The sequence below is a fragment of the Scyliorhinus torazame genome, chromosome 3 (genome assembly GCF_047496885.1).
Source record: "Scyliorhinus torazame isolate Kashiwa2021f chromosome 3, sScyTor2.1, whole genome shotgun sequence".
Taxonomy (NCBI): Eukaryota; Metazoa; Chordata; class Chondrichthyes; order Carcharhiniformes; family Scyliorhinidae; genus Scyliorhinus; species Scyliorhinus torazame.
The window spans coordinates 274,836,515-274,853,136 of NC_092709.1; the positions used below are offsets into that span (position 1 = coordinate 274,836,515).

General features: G+C 44.5%; 1 pseudogene; it reads right to left on the reverse strand.

Moving 5' to 3' along the window:
• Nucleotides 1–15,944, reverse strand: part of LOC140409423 (dnaJ homolog subfamily B member 6-like) — a 28,836-nt pseudogene extending 12,892 nt beyond the window's left edge.
• Between the last annotated feature and the right edge of the window lie 678 nt (nt 15,945–16,622).

Consider the following 16,622-nt stretch of genomic DNA (forward strand, 5'->3'; position numbering starts at 1 on the left):
CTGAGAAGACCCGTTGGGCAGTGTGCCTACCTGGACCTATGTCTTATGGAGCAGTGCCCTGGCACTGATCCCTGGCACAGGCTGACACTGGCAACCTTGCAGTACCAACCTGTGCCAGGGGCAGTCTCTAATGGGAGCCCCATGGGGGTGTGCATTGATGTGTGGTGGGGATGAAAGCCCTTAAAAGATGGTGTCCCGATCTCTTTGGAGCCGGTTGCTGAGGGGGATTTTAACATGGGGGAGTGTGGTATAATTGGATGCAGGTAATGGGTGTTGGGATTAAATACCCCAAATTAGTAGTTTCGCAAGAAATTAGCTCCAACTTGCAAACTTCCAACTTTTACTCAGGTGGACCAGTGGATGTCTAAGCAACCTGGAAGCTACGGCAAGGTGAGAACAGTCACCTGAAGCATTATATGTGGGCTTGGAAGTTCAAGAATGATTTTCCTGAATTCCCCATACAACCTGTATCCAACATCACCAACCCGCACTTGGATTGGACCCATCCTCTTTGGGACAGGACGCCTTCCCTTGGGATAGGACCTACCGAACCATGTTGACTTTTCACCTGCATTCCCAGTCCAACTGTAACCCAAGACTGTCAGTCAGGTTGTTTTATGGATGGGGAAACTGTTAGTGTCGTCAAACGTATGCTGCAGAGGTAAACCTCCCGGGCATATTTGGGTGTTGGAAATCACACATTTATGCTGAGATCCCCTTCTTTCAGTGAGTTGAAAACTTAACAAGTACTTACTTGGCTGCAAAATACTTAAAGACATCCTAAGATCATGAAAGACACCAAATACTTCTTTCTTTTATTTTTTTAAAATTAGTAAATGTAATGATGCAGGTTCACAAACTTCTTTGGAAACACGAAAGGCATTTATGAATTTTAAAAACTGTTCAGACTCCAGCAGTCCCATGGCTGCCCGGGAGCAACCCACCAGCTGCCGCAGTCCCTACATGCCTTCGAGATGTCTTGGGCTGGATTCTCCGATTCTGAGGCTATGTCCCCATGCCTACGTGGGAACAGTAGCGTTTTACCACAGAACAAATGGAGGAAAATGGCCACCGGTCCACCGTTTGGCTGAGTCCTAGCATGCCAGCAGCTTAGAGCACCCGGCTCTAGCTGCCGATACGGCCCGGAGAATTTCAGGGTCCGTGGATTGCAGCAGTCGTGCCGTGCTACATGGTGGCGGTTGCTCGCGCACTCGGTCCGCAAAATAGTCCCCCCCTTTCGCCGGCACGCGTGCCCTGGACCACCCCACCACCAATTCCCCCAGCCCCTGATAATGTCCCCCTGCCCACGGATCGGCCCTCCCGACTGTGGCGGCGCTGGACTGAGTCTGCAGCTGCCATGCCATGTTCCCGACGAATGAGACCTCAAGCGACTGACGCCGTCGGGAACTGAGCCAGTCGGGGGTGGAGCATTGTGGGGTGGGCCTCATGCAATGTCCCCGATTTGATCGGGAACTGTGATTCTCCGACCGATTGCCGAACGAATTTCGATGTTGGTGACCGGAGAATCCAGCTCCTCATGTCTAATAAGGGGACTCTGCCCCCTGGGGTGATTACCCACTCCCAGTCCCAATTGGTCCCCCAAGCCAGATGACTGACTATCTTCTGCTGTGTTCCCCTTAAAGGGGAAATTACCACAGTGGCAATGACATGTTGAGTGGGGAAAAGCAGCAAAAAGTGATATCATAATGGAATCTGTTCTCTACCACCGGATAAGGATGTACATTCACCAAAGCATAGTGGGTGAAAATAAAATTTTAAATTTTGTACCATCATGATCTTCAAGGAATCGGTGTGCTGCATGCAACTCCCGACAGCAGATTTTCTCAGGAGGACTCATTCAAGATAGTGGCAAAGGAGGAAGGAGTAGTGTCTAACACTATCACAAATTTCAGATGACACAATAAAGCAGGAGGACAATCATAAAATAATTTAATTACCCTTGGGTCCCAAAAAATGAGTCACAGTTGTTGGAGCTATCTATTACCTTTCTTTATGTAAGGTACATTCAATCCGTCTTTCTGAAAACAGGAGAAAAAGATTTCAGCAACGTCATTCTCTTGCGTTTAAACTTCATTGACTGATGGAAATGAAAGGCTACTATAAACCTTTATGACCTCAATGGAAGGATATTGAAAACCTTTGTGACATAGGAAAAATAGCCAACTACGAGCTATAGACATGCATCACAAGGTCTTGTTCAAATCGGACATGTGTTCTCTACCTAGCACTGTTAACAAAATGAAGGATGTCAGTACGAGGGAGAAGAACATGCATCCATTTTGAGCATTGATTTTTTACTTTCAGTAATCGTGATAAGCCATAAAGAAGAATTTGGCATTTGTTTAATACGTTACCCAATCAATGAGAAACATATTTAATGCTTCATCGACAGTGAGTTACCTTCCAGTGCAATGCCAATTACGATAATGCCACAGCCATTTTACACAAGCAGCCAGAAACCGAAAATGCCATGATTACTAATAAGGTAAGGGACTGTTAATTTATTTGTGGTATTGTTGAATGAAGGAAGAATGTTGGTCATGGCGACCCTTCTGCTCTTCTTTAAATATTGTAATGTGATGTCTGCTGCAGGCCGAGGCTTGGAACAAAAGACCTTTCCACTCTGGCTGTGTGCTGTTTATTTAATATTTCTGGTCATGAACTATGAACTAAGTGGTGACCTTTTGGGGCCAATCTCAAAGAATACTCTTGCACCTCAATATCTGCTAGCCGGGCTATGGAGGTAGGTCCCCATGGGGGAAGGGAATAGATGGGTTGTGGTACACACTGAGGCTTGGCAAACTCAGGCTGGCAGCAACTAGCAATAGTTTTAATCTGCAAGCAGCTGAAGCACTTCTGTTATTTCTAACTCCACATAAAACATTCTTCAATCCCTTTTCAAATCAGACATCCAGCAAGCTCCACCATAATGAATATCTATATATTGCAGTTCGGCTCCCATCTACACCATACGGACCCCACTTTGGGAATATTACCAACTGCTTGATTCAGGGGGGCAGTTTGGCTATTTAGTGATAGGCCCCTAGGAAAATTACAGCAAGTAATTTGTCAAAGTTGGAATCACCAGTAAGTTTAACAATCCAGCTTATAGGGCTTTACCTTCTGTTAATGCCGATTTACCCCAAATAAAAATTACCTTAAACTCCCAACGTGAGAGATCGGAATACTAAATTGTGGACCCTGTAGTGCTTGGGCTAAAAACCACTCGTAGACAGATTGAGATTATCAAAATGAATGTCCAATAATGTAAGGGAATCTTTGATATGTACCTGAAAAGGCAGCTGGACCTTGGTCTCATTTGAAGGACGGGATAGAAAGACAGCGATTCTAACACATTGCACTACACATTCCTCTGGGAAGTGTATTCTTGATTAAATTAGTTTCTTTACACTACACGCCACCACAAGTAAGTACGATTCCTTGGGTTGCTTTTAGGTTTGCAGCCAAGAAAGTGACAGTTTTGTGAAATGCAAATCGCAGGATTTCACTCCGCTGTGTTTCATAAAGATCTCCTCCGTGAAGCATTAAAGGTGGACTATTTTGCAGGGAACAGCTATAAATTAAGTCAGACACATTCTGTAGTGTCTGCTGCTGCAATTTGGTGAGAGCTGATTGCGCTGTTCTTTTCGAGGGGGCTGCAAATACCCTCATGGTTAAGTGGAGTAAAATACATATGTATGAACATTTCATGCAAAAAAAAAGACAATAGTGTTGAAATGACAATAAAGAATGCCATTATTGGATGCAAAATGAATGGGATCTATTGAAAAGAGCTGAGGCTTTCAAGAAAGTATCAATAAAAATGGCAATAAAACTGGTATAAAAGAAAATAATTATCCAGACAAAGGAACAGCTACACTCCCTCTTTCTCAGACACTTTAACTATCTGCTCGCTTTACACTATCAAACAAATACTGAGGCAAAGACTTCAAAGTCATTGCCTTAATATTTGTCCCATGTATCAAAGATCCTATATTATGATTAAGGGTTTGAGTCTTAAACCTATTCATTATTACGATGTGATATGTAGCGCTAGATAGCACATGTGGCGTGGAAGATTAGAGTTGATTGTAGCTCCGGGTCCTCATCACTTCTTCTTTATCCAAGGTGCTTTCTCAGCATTAAGGTGGACCACTAGCTGAGGAGCATGAAAATTCTCCAGACTAACGTTCCATGGGTAGCAATTATGAGAATCTTAGGCAAACTGTTGAACTTTTCAGACTGATATTCATCAAATATGCATGCTTAATGCCTGTCTTAGACTCACGTTCTCAAACGTACTCAAAATGAAATATTCACATTTTGGAACTCGGGGGTATGGGGAAAAGGCAGGGGCATGGCACCAATCAGGCACCTTAACAATTCTGTGATTAAGATGGACCATCAAGATGGAAATTATCAATGATGCAAAGCCCTTAATTGAATAGAAGTAACATTTGCATGTTCGGGGTTTAAATTATATGATACATTATTTGGCCTCTTACATTGCACTACACTCACCAATGTAAATAATATTCAGAAATGATGCTGCATGGTGCAAAGTAAAGGCAGCATTGGTTAAAATCCATTCAATTATTGTTTCAAGAAATGAGTAACATCACAAAGATGTTTCCCTAATTCTAATTTAATTTCTTAACACTTTTTATGCAAGGTTAAGCGTTCGGAATCTCCGTGGGGTTAGAACCATAGAAGGTTTATGGCACAGAAAGAGACTGCTTGGTCCCCATGGTGCCTGTTCTGGCTGAAAACCCCTCTATGCTAAAGTAAACAGCTCCACCATCCATTCTATCCAGGCCCCTCAAAAGTTTGTACCTCTCAGTCAAATCGCTCCTCGGCCTCCTCTGTTCAAAAGAAAACAACCCTAACCTATTACGAGGCAAGTTTTTTACACAAAGGGTAGTGGGTGCCTAGAACTCGCTGCCGGAGGAGGTGGTGGAAGCGGGGACGATAGTGAATTTGAGGGGCATCAAATATATGAATAGGATGGGAATATAGGGATACGGACCCCGGAAGTGTCGAAGATTTTAGTTTAGACGGGCAGCATGGTCGGCGCAAGCTTGGAGGGCCGAAGGGCCTGTTCCTGTGCTGTACTTTTCTTTGTTCTTTATTATTCAATCATTCCTCATAGGTGCGTTTTTTCAGTCCTGGCAACACTCTTGTAAATCTCCTCTGCACCCTTTATAATGTTTCGCCTGATGAAGGAGCAGTGCTCCGAAAGCTAGTGTTTGAAACAAACCTGTTGGACTTTAACCTTGTGTTGTAAGACTTCTTACTGTGCTCACCCCAGTCCAACGCCAGCATCCCCACACCTTTCTAATGTGTTATGGATCCCTGCTCAGTTCTCAACAGTGGCTATTTACCATGCAGTCCCAGGAGTGATATTATAAGAAATAGGGCTTGGTTATTTTATAAACAAACTTTATTCAAATAAAAAAAAAACGCAATGTTTGAACTTTTACTTCAGCTCTAACACTAACAGATTACGTGCAGTGTCTTACTTTAACACACTAGTTCCCATTCGACTACACTGTAATAGAACATCCAGCTCTCATGCCACTTTCACAGGTAGTCAAAGGAGTTCTATTTTTTGTTTACATACATCTTTGTACCTGTGCTGTCGTTAATTGACTGGGCTTGCAAGGGTATTGTTTAATGGGAACATCATTTCCGATAGCTACATCCTGCGTTATTACTTTTGTGCATTCCAAGTTATCCACCACTCAGCTCTGTATGACTGTAATGATTCTTTCAGGTCATTTTGATTTTCCTCTGGAAGGGAACTCAATAATTTATCCCACTTTTTGAATGTTTCCTCATTGTCCAATTTAATTTGAGGAATGTCAAATTCAGAATTGCCTGGATTTCTTTCTTCTCCCTGAGTTACAACGACTAACACATCCTCCTGCTTCCCTTCTCTATCAAAATAACATTTTTGCATATTAACCTGACACACACTGTGAGTCCTCCTTCTGTCTGGCGGTCTTATCAAATCAGTCAACTCACTCAGTTTCCTCTCAGTCTGATATGGCCACTAAATCTTGCTTTTACTGGTTCCTCAAATGCAGGAATGTGTATTAAAGGTGTTGGTTTGATTACCGCCTGAGATTTCCCTATTACCTGACATGTGTGACTAAAATGGCAAAATTCAACTACATCCTTTTAGAGTCCAGGGCAATAAATATTTCTTTATATTTTTGCTTGCCCCTAAGTGACCCCCCTACTGGAATGTCATGCGCGACCCGCCAAACCTCCTTTGTTTAACCCACTGGTAAAACCACATGATGAACTTCTGCCAATTTCTCATCTGCTTGACTATGTAAAGGTCTCCATTTCCTCATGAATACATTATTTCTAATGTAATGATATTCCGGTATGCACGCGGATTCCATTTCCGTATTTGCTTTCTGGTATAACTTCTTCATCTCTGCACAGGGCTAAATCGCTGGCTTTGAAAGCAGACCAAGGCAGGCCAGCAGCACGGTTCAATTCCCGTACCAGCCTCCCCGAACAGGCGCTAGAATGTGGCGACTAGGGGCGTTTCACAGTAACTTCATTTGAAGCCTACTTGTGACAATAAGCGATTTTCATTTCATTTCATTTCATTTTCATTTCATTTTTCATTTCATTTCATTTCATCTCTTTGTTGTAATTCGTCCAACATGCTTGAACTGAAGACATCCGGTTCGCCCACTGCCTGCTCTGGTGCTGTATACCCTCTGATCAAGCATGGTTCCTGACAATTCACCCACCATCTGCTCTTTGTCTTGATTAATTAAAGTTTCTGACAATTGAATCTCAGCCTCCTTATCGGCACTCCTCAAGTTCTCTTCCTCTTGTCTCAGCCTGTGATCAGGTTACCACACAAACGGCATCCTGTTGTAACAATATCTGCCAAAAGGGGTGTTAAAGGTACACAGTTTCCTGCTGGATTTGTCGAGCTGGATTTGCCAGAATCCTTTCGAGGCGTCGAGTTTCGTGAAGAGCTTGGCGCGAGCCATCTCGCATGTGATCTCTTCGTGCTTGGGAATTGGATAATGCTCCCTCATGATATTGCGATTCAGATCCTTGGGATCAATGCAAATTCTCAGCTCGCCGGAAGGCTTTTTTACGCACACCATGGAACTGACCCAGTCGGTTGGTTCTGTAACTCTGGAGATCACTCCTTGGTCTTGCAGGTCCTGCAGCTGCTGCTTGAGGCAGTCCTTGAGGGGTGCTGAGACTCTGCGAGGTACATGCACCACAGGCGTGGCGTACTGTTTGAGTAGGACCTTGTAAGTATATGGGAGTGTTCCCATGCCTTCGAAGACGTCGCGGTGCTGGTCGATGATGGCATCGAGTTGCGCCCTGAAGTCAGCGACCTGGAAGGCAGATGTGTCATCAGGAGAGAGAGAGTGAACTCTTTGAACGAGGTTCAACAGCTTGCATGCTTGTGCGCCAAGCAGGGAGTCCTTTGAGGAGCCACAATCTCGAAAGGAAGGTTGGCTTTCCGTGACTTGTGCGTCACTTCAAGTTGGCACGAGCCGGTAGCAGGAATGATTATGCCATTGTAGTCCAATAGCTGGCAGGCCGATGGAAGAACGGCTGGTTTGACACAAAGGCTTCATCTTATCTTTGCTTCGGGGACAGCCTGTTTTTCGTTACGACACCGACTCGAAAAGGTGCCTTCGGGTCCTCGGTGTAACTTCTGTGTGGGAGGTCCACACCGGACTCGGTGACCAGGGGTTGAATTGCCCGAACATTCCTGTGAAGCTGGCTGAAGCGATATGAATTGGCAGGCTGAGCTGCTCGACAGAAGGCAGCATAGTGGCCATGTCTTCCACATCGTAGGCATTGTCGTGATTTTGCGGGGCATTGCCCCTTTAAGTGGGCGGAGCCACAGTAGCCGCACGTCGTGACGTCAGCACGTTCATTGCGCCACTGCGCATGCACGGTGCGGTTGTGCATGGTGTGCACCTGCGCATTACGTTCCTCAACGCTGCCGTCCCCTCATTTGGTGCGTACAAGCGTGGGAATCCACGAAAAGCGCGCAAAATGGCCACCCTCATCCAGGCTGAGGCCCTGGAGGTGCACAGTCACTTGGACCCGTTCCGCCTCGTGTGGACCTTGCCGCGCCCATTTCAGCCGCTTGTATATGGGAATACCAACTTGTGGCATTTTCATGTAAGACACAGGTCTCGATGGCAGTCGCTAGGGTGAGTTGCTTTACTTTGAGGAGCTGCTGACGTAGGGGGTCCGACTGAACACTGAAAACGATCTGGTCACGTATCAAGGAGTCGGAAATGGGCCCGTAGCTGCAAGATTGCACAAGGATGCGGAGGTGCATGAGCAAGGATTGGAAAGGTTCATCCTTACCCTGCAAACGCTGCTGGAACACGTAGCGTTCGAAATTTTCATTCACCTCTACGCTGCAGTGAGTGTCAAACTTGAGGAGGACCGTCTTGAACTTCGTCTTATCTTCGTCATCTGCAAAGGTGAGAGAGTTGAAATGTGGATGGCATGGTCTCCGGTCGTGGAGAGGAGAAGAGCAATCTTTCTGGTGCCTGAGGCGCCCTCCCTGTCCGTGGCTTCGAGGAAGAGCTGGAAGCACTGTTTGAAAATCTTCCAGTTTGCCCCGAGGTTGCCAGCGATGTGGAGCGGCGGCGGCGGGCTGATGTTGTCCATGTTGCAGGATGACAGAATGCTGTCGGAAGGCAGATCACTTGCAGGTAGGTCTAAGAAGTGCTAATATCCCACCACATCCTGGTATCATGGTGTGTTGCGTGTTCTGGATCACATACAGGTCACCAACACTTGAAATAGTGCAACACTATTTTATTGAATCATTAACTGTTTAAAAATACTCGACTGTGGGTTAATACGATACTAGCTTTAACTAAAGACCTTTGCCTTGTCCTAACCAGTCGATGCACTCAGCACATGGTGAATGTCTGTGTTGCAGGCTGTGATCTCTGTTTTCCTAGCTAGCTGCAACTCGAATGAGTGGGAACTCTGATGCCCCCTGTCTTTATAGTGTGTGTGCTCTCACTGGTGATTGGCTGCGGTGTTGTGTGTGTTGATTGGTCCCACTGTGTGTCCATCAGTGTGTGTCTGCACCATGATATACTGGCGTATATTATGACAGTCCCCAGTTTCTATCCTTTGCAGATTGAAATTGATGCCGGACACTAAACTTTGCATTATGAACCAACTCAAAATCATCAGCCACTTTGGCAGACTGTCCAGCAGTTTTCATTCTCTCCTCTTCCACCTGAGTTCTCACTACTGCAGGAAGTAAATCTTTAAATTCCTCCCAAATGAATATCTACAAAGCGCCTCATACATTTGGTTTATTTTTAGTGCCCTTGTCCACCTTTCAAAGTTAGCTTGTTTAATTCTTTCGAATTCTATATTTAGGTCTGACCTGGTTCTTTTCTCAGATGTCTAATCTCCTGTCGGTAGGCTTCTGACACTGTTCATTGGCAGTTAATATGGCTTTCTGCACCACATCATAATCCCCAGATACCTGCTCTGATAATGAGGCATACACATCACTCGCTCTACCTACCAACTTTGTTTGAACCAACACCACCCACATGGTCTTTGGCCAATTCAATTGTTTAGCTTCTTCCTCAAAGGATATAAAATATGCTTCGATATCCTTCTCATCGAATCTTGGCAGGGCAATTTTTTAACCATGGCCCTACTAAACTTTTGACTAGGGGGTCTTTCTTCTTCCCTAAAACTTCCTCAGTTCCTGCCTTTGCCTCCAACACTTTAAAGTTGTTACTTTCCTTGCAGTGCCAGTTTCCAAAGTTCAAATTCTCTTTCTTTTTCCTTTGCCCATTTCCTCTCCATTTCTCTGTTTTTGCTGCATTTCCAATTCTTTAATTTTTACTTGGATTCAAGCTAATTCCAATGGGTTACATTGTGTTTCTGGTAAGTTTAAATATTGACATGGCTTGTATTACCTCTGCTTTCTTTGCCCCTTTGCTCAGGGCTAACTGCCGTTTCTCTGCAAAAACGTAAAAGGCGGGATTCTCCGTCCCGCCGCAACAGTTTACGGGAAATCTCCGGGTACGCTGCCGGCATAACGGAGAATCCCGACAGCAGAGAATCCAGCCCAACAGCTTTGCTTTTGATTCCCTTTTTCATCTTCCCAAGTGATTTCCTTCACCCCATGACATTTTTTGCAACTGTAAGGATATTTCCAGTCACTCCATATTCAATACTTCAAACTCGGAAAGAAAGCAATCGATCGACACACACTCACTGTTTTTAAGTTCGATAATCCCAAGTCAAATGAGGAATTATACATATGAATCATGTCCTCGAGCCCCCAATTTGTTACAGATGCCTGGTCAGTTCTCGACATTTCCAAGGATGCTAATCTCTTTAATGATTCTCCCATCTTCCACTGTAACATAAACGCAGGATCTTCAGAATCCCTGGGGAAATGATTTATATTGCTTCCCTAGGGTTACTGCTGATTTTCTACCAAAGTTGCTGTGGGAAATGGGGGAAGTCTTCCCCTCTCCAATCAACACCGAAATTTAACCTGGATATATAAATAAATGTAACCAAAACCTTGTCAAAGGGTGGGTTTCAAGAAGGATCTTAACAGAGGAGAGTTAGGTACAATGGTAGACCGGGTGCAGGGAGTGGGTGTCAGAACATGGACCCGAGGCAATTAAAGACACGGTCAACAAAAGTTGGAGTGAGGGGAGGTGGGAATAATCAGGACAAGAGACGATCTGCTGAATTTGGCAAGCTGGAGGATGTAACAGAGACTGAACACTTACTGGATCACATATATTAGGAAATTGGCCTGTGATTTTCCAACCATTCATTTTCTAATATGTTCTCCTGGCATGATCCTGGAGCACTGAAGCAGAGATTCTCCTATTTTATATCTCGACATCAAAGCTTTAGAAAGAAATATTTTTATTCTGGTGTTTGCTTTTGCTTTGTAATGGTCCAGTGGTTACATTCAGCAAAGCTAAGAGCCTTTGACCCAAAGTGTATTGAAGACTCCTCTGCTGTTCCACCCTTAAAACATTTGACCAGAATGTTTCCTTGTAAGTAATGGCGTTAGATGTAAACCTAGAGAAAGGTTGTGTATTTACTTTTCAAGAGATCTTTCAGGTCAGACGCAGGTTTAAACACAGGGAAAATCAACTCCTTCTTCGTGTTGCCCTGGCTCCTCTTGAGGTTTGCAAGTCACAAAAATGCCTCGTACCAATGCGAATTGGAGTTTTATCCTTTTCTGTTGGCTTTCCATCTATTTTTCCCCTTAGCATCATAGAACGGATCTAAATAAATTGGTAGGCGGTAGAAAAGAAATAAACAGAAAAGCTGTGAATGTTGAATATTTAAAATAGAAATATGACATGGCGAAGATGCACGTTACCCAAAGGAAAACGGTCAAAGAGTTAACAAATCAGTTGAGTTCCTTCATTAGAATAGAACAATGATGTCAATTGTTCTTTTATATCCCCATTTATCTCATAATCCATCTGGAACAATCTAAAAATACAGATCCAAATCGCTCTTTCCAATGCTAATCAGACAAAAAATTGCCCACTTACCTGTTGTGTTCTGTGGCTCCCCTGATCATGAAGATGCACATAGAACATGAGTGTATGGTTGTGGCAAGTATTTATTCTTAACACGTAGGAAGGTAACCAACAAACATATGTCCAGACAATTATATCTAAGTTACTGTCTTGTTGTCCATCCTGCTACCAAGTGCCACTGTCTCGTCTGTCCCCTGATATATATATGTGGCGCCATGTATATCTGGTTCCACCTACTGGCAGGAGGTCTGAAAGAAATTGACTTTTCTAGTCAGCGATAACCATGAGAGTAAGGGGAGATGATAGAGGTAAAAGGGTGAAATGAGAACTCATTAAGAATAATTAACTACAATCATATTAAGCATTATGTGAGTGCAACAATAGCTGGGAATCCACTCAGGGTTAATCCAGATCATACACTTTAATTTCTGTAATTTCTTAGATTTCCCATCAGCAAGTTGCTTAAGGCTACAAGGTCAGTGACGTAAACTAGCTAAAAGGCACCATTGTTGTACAGTACGAGTAGTCCTGTTTCTACGGTAACAGCCAGTCCATGGTGGTAATGCCTAACGAAAACTGTGTTTCTCTCATTAATGTTAGATGCAGGTGTGGATAATTTGGAAAATTGGCAAGTGATGGAATGGGAAATTTGCACCAATATATATAAATACATATATCTCTTAAATTGATGGACAGACATTTTGGCCGAATTAAGTAAATTATAAATTAGTTAAAGCCAATCAGAAGTAAAAAGAAGGCTCAACCTTAAGCTAATAATCTCCTTAAGAATCATTTACCGGGATGAAAAAACTCATCCCGGGATCACCCCATCTACATTTCTGAAACCTAGTTCCTTTGCTGCTTGCTTTTGCTAATCGCCATCTTTCTTTTGTTTCAATCACTTAGTTATTTTATCCTGTGTATTATGATTTGAAGAAATAATAATAATCTATAATTGAATGAAAACACAACTACTGTATTCGCTAAAGACAATCAATCTGACTAGCTTGCTGCAGGGCTAGTTGGAATCTTTCTTAATTTTGTATTGAAAATAAGTTTACCATTGGCGCAGCTGACAAATAAAGTACAAGTGGACTTTGCCAAAAAGCACAGACTTGACCTCTGTAATTTGGGAACTGAGAAGGGATAATGGATATCCAGGGTTCTGAATAGGCACAGAGATCCATCAAGGTCATAAGCGTCACTACCTGTATTGTTCATCAGCTATATACATTGGTATTGTTATATACAGTTATATACATTGGTGCAATTATGTACAGTTAGATATAAATATGCATATGTGCCTATCACCACATTATCTTCCTCCGATTTTTCTGCGCCATCTTGCAATGGAGGTTCCTTCCAAACTCAACACAGGAAACCTCGACAACCTGAGCAAAGAAAATCCTTGCAGAAGGTATGCCCGCTTTTTGAAACACTAGTTGCCATCTAGTGGTATGTAAAGAGTTTCAGTGTCCCAAATCAAAACCAAAGAGAGAAGGTAAGTGGATGAGGTGGTAATATGGATGAGGGAGTAGGTGGGTGAGGGGGTAGAATGCCAAATAGGTGGGCAGTGTGGCCGGGTCAGGTCAGATCGGGAGGATGAAAGGAAGTCAGGGGTGCTCGCGTTAGTCAGGTGGGTCAAGGGGGAGAAGGGTAGTAAGCGCTAATCAGCTCAGTTCCAGAAGCGCTTAGGGAGGTTAGAGGGGGAGTCGGTGGTGTGGATAGTTAGGTTGGGTCTGGATGAGTCAAGAGATTGGAGGAAGTCAGGTGGGGGCTAGTTGAGTCCGGTCAGGGGCTCAAAGGGATGGAGTCGGAGGGTTGGGGTAGCTAGTCAGGTGGTGGGGAATATTCAAGTCAGGTCCAGGGGTTGTTAGGTGGTGGGGGCAAGTTAGGTTGTGGTGAGTGGGGGGGGGGGGGGGAGTGTGAATGATTTGTGGGGAGAAGGTGCTCAGTTGTATACTTACCTTGGAGTTAGAATAGGATATTTCCGTCTAACATTGCCTGGGTAATTTTTCAGGTAAGTAAGTCAGGGGAGTGAGAAGTCCAACTTTTGTAGGCCACAAATGAGTCCGAACCAAGTTAGCAAACAGAAAACTTGGTTTATTGCAAAGTAGTTATATTTTCAAAAGCTGGGTGTGCTCTGTCGGTTCCATATCTGGCCGACTTTATACAGATCTTAACCATGAATGATCTAGGGCTGCTTGCCCCCTTAGCAGAGGAGCTTGTATTTTACGAGATTCACTGCGGTACTCCAACCCCGTAGATCTCATGCAGTTTATAAATCCCTCCCCACAAAGTCCAAAGATTATTTGGGCCACTGCAGAGTAGGAGAGTGCCAGCATTTCTTCACATTTGGCTGTGCTCCTTGCACGCGCGGTTCTAGATCTGGCGGCACATATCTGGACGGTGAACACTGCTTCTGACCAGGACGTCGTGATGGATGCACTGTCTGAGACTGCTGTACTGATTCCCTGGCCGAGATCTCCCACCTCTGGGTTTCCATATCAGAATCCGCAACTACGACCTTTCTCATTTCTGCGTCTTTTTCCTCTTGGAGTAATACTCTTTACGCATCAGATTTGGTTTGACTGTAACTTTCCTGGCCCCAGGAACTTTGCATAGAACTGGTTGTCTGGATGATATCTCATCGAAGTGCTTTCTCATGAAGTGACCTTATGTCTGAACTTGCGTCCTGTCTGCAAGCCAATTGTCTCGGAGATCCACTGGGCGCATCTGCAAAGTTTTGAACATAGACTGCGTCACCTGGTATAAAGAGTCTGGGCAGTTTTCGTCGAACAGGGCAACACCCTTGTAGCTCCTGGCTATACCGTACTTTCCTGCCTATATCTGGGAAAACCATACTAAGACGGGTTTGAAGCCTGCAGCCCATAAGCAATTCAGCCAGCGCCACCCTGGTCATGCAAAGTGGTCCTGCAGCAGAACAGGAACCTGTCCAGTCATGTCTCCATCGACCCCAAAGTCTGCTTTTTTCATTCACGTTTAAAACCACCCTTTCCTCCAGCCCGTTGAAGCCAGGTGATTCGGGACGTTATGGATGTGCCATACCCCATTAGCCTTCAGGAATCCCGAGAACTCTTCACTTGTGAAAAACGTTCCTTTGTTGGTAACCAATACCTCTAGGGCGTGTCACACATGACAATTAATGTTTGGTGGGATCATAATGTGTTAACGAGCCGGAGGAAGTCAATTCTTTCTTTACTTGTGTGAACGCTGATTCCTGTTGCTTTCTCCATGCCCATTCCTGGTCCCTTTTTAAAAGGAGATGAAGGGGGGCTAACAAGGCCAGGATGAACTTGACATAATCGTTCACCAATCCCAAAAAAGACAACAGCTCTATGGTGTTTTCAGGGGTAGGAGCACGCTGAATAGCCCATATGTTTTCTGCGGCTGGGTGTAAACCCTGACAGTCCACTCACTCACCCAGGAACACTGCTTACCTCGTGTGAAAAACACACTTTTTTCTCCACTGGCGAACGCCTGTCTCCGAGAAATGATGGTGCACCTCGTCCAAGTTACCTAAATATTCCTGTTCGATTTCCCTTGTGACCAACACGTCATCCAGATATTTTGCCACTCGCGGTAACCTTCACTGTATGTTTTCCATCATCCTCTGGAATATGGCACAGGCCATCGACACTCCAAAGGGTAGTCTGGTGTACTCGTATAGGCCTATATGGATGCTTATGGTGATGAATTTACGGGAGGCAGGATCCAATTCTAACTGCAAATACGCATGGTTCATATCGAGCTTGGTAAATGAGTTTCCACCGGTCAATTTTGAATATAGGTCCTCGATGCGGGGCATCAGGTACCAATCCAACTGGGGGATCCTGTTGACCATTAAATTATAGTCCCCACAGAATCTGCCTATCTTTTCAGGTTTGAACACCGGGACCATCGGCACTACCCGATTGGCAAAATGTACCGGCCTGAAGATCCCAAGGGATTTGAGTTGGCTGAGTTTGGCCTCATCCTTTCTAACAAAGCGTAAGGGACCAGTGAAGCTCAGAAATATCACGGTTGTGCACTGACTGTTGTCCGTAAACTACCAGGGTCATAGTGGTTCCTGCAATGGCTAACATTTCGCCGGTATAATTTGCTAATCTTGCCTCAGTGCCCCACAGGTCCGACTGCTGCACCCCCGATTTTATGCTATCGAAAGTCTGCTTTCCAACAACAGAAACCGTAGCTCCCGTCTAGCTCCATGTCTAATGGATGTCCATTGACCCGCACAGTTACCTTGATGGGGGCCACTCGAGGTGCTGTAACACCATTCAGCTGCATGCACTCCTCCTCTGGCGATCCAGGTAGAAAGTGCAAGCCCATGGTTGGTATCTGCCTTGGCCAGGGCACCTGGATCTTTGGCTGACATTTTAAAAAATATTTTATTGCATTTTGCACTTAATATCCAAACTTTGCAGAACAATACAGAAACAACAATAATAACCAACACAGTAACAACATCCATACAGGTATCACCAGCTGTCCCGTGCCTGTGACAATGGTCCCAGTTCCATCTATTCACTACATTCTTTGCATTAGTGTGTATCTTATAGTTATTTGGAAGTGTTCTTATCTGGACTCTTAATATTTAGTGATACAAGTTACACACGACTTCACATATGTATGTACAATTATTCCCGGGACTCCTTACATCGTTTATCATTTATAACTACAATTACATTTGTTTTGCTGCGGAGGGAAGTTCTGTTCCCCCCTTGAGTTCTCAGAGAGGCTAGACTGGTCCGTCTTCCTGGTTTGGCACGTGTGGGGGAGATTTGTGTCCTCTCCCGCGAAAGGTCTCCCTACCCCTTTCCTTCTCCACTATATGTGGGCTCACCTTCATCCAGGCGGTGTTCCCTGCCTCCCCTTTCTACCCCCCTTATTATCCTTCACCCCCCCCCCCACCCTTTCCCATCTACTCACTCCCGCCCTCCCCCCCCCCCATCCCAGTTAGATGCTAGTTGCAAACATGTCTGTAAAGAGTTTTGTGAACTTCTTCCA